Source organism: Tyto alba, unplaced genomic scaffold, assembly GCF_018691265.1.
Source record: "Tyto alba isolate M040663 unplaced genomic scaffold, T.alba_DEE_v4.0 Super-Scaffold_6, whole genome shotgun sequence".
In the NCBI taxonomy this organism is placed as follows: domain Eukaryota; kingdom Metazoa; phylum Chordata; class Aves; order Strigiformes; family Tytonidae; genus Tyto; species Tyto alba.
Genome location: NW_024881327.1, coordinates 30,101,563 through 30,107,994, shown reverse-complemented (window position 1 = coordinate 30,107,994; position 6,432 = coordinate 30,101,563).

Here is a 6,432-nt window from a genome sequence, read left to right as displayed (position 1 = left end):
TTGCATTAGCCTTTGGTTTGAAGAATACATTGGTTTTAGTTACTCTGAATGCAATGACAGAGCTGGCAAAGGAAGAGTGTTGGAGCACAAAATAACATGGTTTTAAAAATTGCTTAAACCTAACAGATTATTGTAGGCAGAACGTCTCAGTGAATAAAATTGAGTAAATTGGGATTCACTGGGTATTTGCTTGCAATGTGTCACTATTAACAGAGAACTTTGATTAATAGTGGTCTTAAATACCATATAATAAAATCATATTCTGTTTTTGTTTACTTGTGAATTCTCCATTAGCATGCTTAAGAACACGTTACCAGGAAATTACTGAGCCTATATAATGTGAACAAATAATGATACTGTGATTAATGCGTGCATCTGTATGGTTCTCTTGTTAGTGTGCCATGGGTAATAGATCTGGCTCTTTTACTCATTCTGTAATTTTAGTTCTAGCTGAATGCTACCAAGCGGCTCACTGTATTTCAGTGGCAGGAGTGCCTTTTGACAGTGTTTTACTGTAACAAAAATGGTCTCTAAGTAGAAAGTTAAATAAATGGTAGTGTCACCTTAAGTAGCTTCCAGAGGTTAGAAAAGCCCTTCAGGTATTTTGCTAGAATGTATAATCCATGTTCAATGATGATGAAAGTGGTGATGGGACTTTAGTAGGGCCAAAGCTGGTTAGAGGAAAACAGCAGACACATCTGTGTTGCAAAATAATGCTACATGGGTATTGCAAAAGGAGGGTAAGGATAGAGTGGGGGGGAAACTAACTAAAAATGGGGTGAAAGATGTAAAATTACCAAGAGTCTCATTCATCAGCACCTGTGAGTAAGTTCACTAGAGCACATTCTTGCTGTAGCATACCTACTTCCATTTGACATCCTATTCTCTGGCCAGCCTGTGTCCAGGGTGGACTGCCAGCATGCCAAATGGTCAAATACAGCTCCCACCCTGGGGCTGTATTGCGGCAGCGGGTCTGTTCTGGGGCAGGGGTTACTGGCTGAGTCAGGTACAAGGGTACAGCTAACCCCAAGTCATGATGATGTGTCCAAGGTTGCACCAGCTTGTGAGGGAAAGGTGGGATCCCGAGAAGCCGCTGTGACCACCTCCTGGTAAACTACCTCCATATCATCCCTCTGCTTGTTTCCCAAAGGTAAGTGTCTGGTGGCTCTAAGTATGAAGATTATCACTTCCATGGTTTGGAAGGTTGGCTTCCTCTGGGCTACTTTATAAATTTCTTCTGGCACTCATGCATATTCACATAATTTTCTGTCTAGCTCACCCGCTTTCTTGCAGGAAGTTGATAGATGTGCTTATGACATGGTTTAGAGCTGTTTAAACATATTGTTGTGTCCTGCAGGTTATGCCAACTTTTGTTCAGCATGTTAATGCTCTAGGTAACTGCCAGTAAGGTATCTGTGTTGAGTGAAACTTGTGTTTCTTTTATTCTAGTGTTTTTAGCATAGCTGGAAATGGAATAGTGAACATGAGACAATTGCTTTTCTCACATCTAAAGGATGGGAATTTTTCAGAACAACTTAACACTAACATCACAAACCCAGGGGTAAACTGAACCAGTAGTGTAGTGCAAGTGAGCTCGGGGGTCTGGTGTTCAGATATGGGCAAAACTTATTCACCTTCAGGTACACTGCCCTAGTTCTGCTTTTGAATGCCATGTTCCCTACCCTGCAGGGGTTGTTTGAACTGTAACAAAGAGCGTTTCTCAACACCGTGTTTCAAATTGGAGTGGGCTGGACAAGTGCTTATTTGGCAGAGCACCCTTGAGCTGCATGAATTCTCAGCGGTGCTTCAAGCCAGCAAGTTTTGTGTCATTAGGAGCATTACACTGGGACTCTCAGTTCCTGAGGCACTGGCAGCAAACCAGCATGGAGATCCTGCCCCAGGGGAGAGGAGGAGGAGGAGGAGAGGTGAAGGGTGATGATGAGAATGAGTCCAGGACCCAGGTGTCTCTGCTGTGAAAGTCAGCACCTTAAGAAAGCTCCTCCTGTGGAGACAGCTCCTCACCTAAATTCTGAGACCTCTAGGGGTCATGCGAGTGCTGTTCAGTTTCTGGGGTGCTTCAAGACACTGCTTGTAGGCAATTTTTTTAATGATTAAAAAAAACCTCAAGCCCAAAAAACTGCTCTTAACCCTAAACGTTCTGTTTTCTCCAAGACCCCACAAGTGATGTAGACCTGGTGCCTTGTTAGCATGGTTCTTCGTGCTAATCTTTTATTGAGATCTAGGTAAATGAAGGATTGTGTCCCATGGGCCAGTGGAAAGACTGCTGTTTTGAAAGGCCTCTTCATGGCTTCCCCAGAAGCCATGCTTTAATGTACACTGTGATCCAGGGACTAAGAGTCCTATGAACAGAACTGATTTGAGGTAGCCTGCTAGTCCTCAAAGTACTGCAGATTGAATGCTTCGTGAGCAGTGGAGACTGGTTCTACACCTGGTCAGGACAGTCCAGTACATTGCTGAGACCAAGAGAAAATGCCTGCTGAAGGCGTTGGATGCTACAGCAGGAGGAACTTGATCGCTTGGCCAGGTCAGCAGAGATGTGTGAACTTACAGTTTGTGACAAACAAAGTAGCTTAGAAAAATAAAGGCTCTGTGCAAATGGCTTTCTTCCATTGATCTCGCTCTTCTCTGACTTGCTTCTGAGTTCTTCAGCCCTTTTGCTTCTCTAGTCCTTGTATTCTATTGAAGTAGAAAGAATCCTGTTATGACCATACCCGTTATAAAAAACAACTTTAGCATCGTGGTTTGCCCCACAAATACGTCTCCTTGAGCTCAGTAGCCACAGATGTTGACAGAATAGGGAACATCCCTGCCATAGATGTTGACTGGATAGGGCAACATCCCTGGCGTGGAAAAAAGAGGGAACATTTGCTCTCACTATTACTTTACAACTAATCTCATACCCTGCTCACTGCAAACATGTAATATTAGTCTGAAAGGTTGTCCTCTCTATGTAAGAGACTGTCTCTAAACTCTAGTTAAACTGAGGAGGGGGAAATCATTGTGGCAGTTTTATAGATGGCTTTCACTTCAAAAAGTAGATAGGTTGGTACATGTAATTTGTAACACTTCTGAAAAGGCAGAAGAAACAATATTGTGGCTGGTTCATTGTTGTAATCTAAGCCTGCACTTTTTCCTGGAGATGATGGTTCTTCTCAAAATGCCAATTTAAAATTCCACTGTCACATCAGATTGCAATCATCTGGATTATTCCTGGGGTGTGGAGACTGTGCAACTCTTATGAGGTAACAGATATAGTAAGGCTGTGCTGGAGGTTATTTGGTCCAGTTCAAGTGACCCACAGCACTTAAATTGCAGCCTGGTCCTTGCCTATGCTCTAACCTTCCTCCTGGACACTGTTTCCACTGCATATGCTTCTGCTCCTTGGAGGTGGTCCTCCTGAGCCCAGATAGGCAGGTGACTACTTCTTCTCTCTCCATCCCAGAGGGACTCACACCTGAAGCTCTCCCTGCATGTGGCAGAAGGGAGGAGGCAATGTTGCTGAGAAGGCAGAATGGCTTCAGATACTACCAGACTCTGTCATCAATCTGGGTGTATTTGCTTGAATGATGATATGGTCAGCTTGGGGAGCAGAACTTCATCTTTGTGCAGCAGCCAAACATAAGTCATGTTCCACTGCGCTGCAGCTGACACTTACATTCCTATTTCATAGCATGTATTTTCTTTAAAACCTGAAAAACACAAACCCCAGCCAGAGCCAGAAGGTAATTATTAACCAGATGTGGATGAGTATTGGCTTAAATCCACTAAATACATCAAACTTTGTCTGTAGTGAAGGAACAAGGGACAATTACTGATTTCAGAAATTCCTGTCCATGCAGGACATATGAAAGATTACAAGTGGTAAACTCAAAAGAAAGAAGCTTTACAGGGCCGCAGTGGGACCTAAAATTTCAGGTTTTACACATGGATGATGGGGCTTTATCACAGACTAGAGAGAAACAATATGCAGATTTGCAGTGGTTTGGCATCAGGTTTCGATGAGATGCTTTAGGATATTAAAAATGAGACACTGAAATATCATTTTAGCTCTGGGCCATGGTCCTGCTGCTGCTGGTCTTGCTGGGATTGAGGCCTACTGTTGTGGTTTGTCTAGCAAGCACCCTGTGGTTTTCTTGCAGGATGTGTGAATAAATTGCTCTAGATGGGGATAAATACAAGACAGAACAGAGGGGTACTGGGGTTTTTTATTGCCTGGTACATTTAGTGGCGAAGCTTATCTAGGACAGGGGGTATTGTTACTAATTTCTCTATTCCTTCTATTTAATGACTGTAGCTTTTTTTTTTTTTTTTTTTTTTTCTCCAAAATTAGGCATTTCTTGACAAGTTTAGAGATGGCACTTGTAGAAATAGAGCACAGTGCTAGAATGACTGCTTTGGCAAAGCTCTGGATGCTGCCTAGGCTGCTGGCACCTGTGGGTGCTTCATGCCCTAGGAGCAGGACCACTGCTTTGGAGGTGTCCCAAAGGTCTGTTGGGCTTACCTACAGCTCTGCGGTTCTCATGTGTTGGATCCTTCAGGTGCACCCAGGTGTTATTGCTGGATAAACAAACACAGGCAATTGCTATTACAGAGATAAAGTTGTCTCTTAAAATTGATTAAATCTGCAAGGAAAGGGAATAGAGAATTACTTAATCCAGGAAGGGCTGGGGAGGGGGGAGTAGTGGGAAATGTGTTCAACAACACCTAGCTTTGTTAGAATTTTGTTACTCTTTACCTGGCACATGAGCACCCTCTCTTTTTATCACTCCTATGGGTTATGCTGTCTCACTGTAAGTAATATCTCTCCAAAGAGCGACTTTATAACAAGTAATTCACCTAATTGCATGCTATTCAGAGAAAAGGGTTTCACTCTGATACTGAGCTAGAAGTTCCAAGGTTCACCACAAAACTGGGTGAAAAAGTATCTTATCAGGGATCTACATAGTCACTTGTAGTTTTCTCATGTTCCCTTAAATACTGTCCAACAACTCTAGATCCCACATGAAATAAGTGGCTTCAGTTTTATGACCTCAGTCTGTAACAGCTATGTGACGTTTTGCAAACCTCCTTCTGTGGGAATATCAATGCTAATTCCTTTCACTGCAGTCAGTGGCTGTAGCAGAGCCTAGATTCTCTCTTGACTTTTCTGCTTCAACCTCACTGAGTGAGATGCCAGAGGTTTATTATATGCTTTCTATCTGGGTTTATTTTTTTGGACTCCGAATCTACTAATTGCTGTTTGTAAATTATCCTGGTGGTAAAGGTCACAAAGATAACTTGGCCCTTATAGCTTAACCTCTTGGTGCACCTCAGGTTATGAAAGGCAGTGTTGAAGTCTGCTGATTAAATTAATTGCTCTTCTGAGGTTTCATCATAAAGAAAGACTGCTTTGCCTTTGTAGTTCACTTCCATTCAATTTTTGCATGACATCTCAGACTTGGGTTAGGAACCTCTAATTTTACTAGGGCGCAATCAGATGGTAGAAACAGTTTTGCCAGATGTAAACCTAACCCTGAACTATGCGTTGCACAGGCATCTTCCCCTGCTTCCTGAGATTGGAAACCGTGCTGTTGCTTTTTTGTTTTCCCTCTACCCTTTCTGCCTTTGCTAGGAACATCTCCAGACTGATGGAATTGGAGCAAAACTGGAGAATAAGACAATGAGAATAAGCCTAGAGCTACACCAGCCAGCACTGAGAGTTCACTCTACCCCTGCAGAAAACTTGCTTGTGACGGTGAGTGTTTGTGAGGGTCAGGTTTGCTTTCCAAAGCCCCACCTGTGCAGAAATAGGGGATCCAGTGCCCCAGACCAACTTGTTCCTGTTTGAGGGAACCAGAAGTAGTTGGCACCAGGATGTCCTCATAGGAACCTGGGGTCACTGTGCTCCTTCCACCTGGCACTCCTGGTTAGCCTCTGCTCCCTCTCGCTGAAATGCATGGGCATGTCTCTGCTACTCTTCCTGGAAGTCACACTGGCAGAGTTCAGCAGAGCAGGTAGAGCCAAGTTAATCCCAAATCCTACAGAACAGCTTTTTGAGTGAGCAGTTGGCAGCACGTGTGTGGGGAGGATGTACAGAAGCAGCTGTTTGCCCCTGTCCTTTCTGCATGCTGTCCCCTTCAGCTCATCTCTGCCAAGGTGGTTCTACTGTGTTTTTTTCACTGGGGATAGCATCGCAGAGGTGGCATTGCAGCTTTTCTGGAGATCTTGCAGGATAACTGGTTGTGATGCTGTTCAAGAGACTTAACTGAGTTTAGAAATCTCTCCAGAGGAGCTGTAGCAGAACAGTACCTGCAGAGGCCGTCAGCCCAGGGACGTGCACATGCCTCAGCAATCTTCTCTTTATGGCCCAGGGTATCTATGGACTGGCACTGCAGCCTTGCCTTTCCTGACAGGCGCATCTCTGAGGCAGCT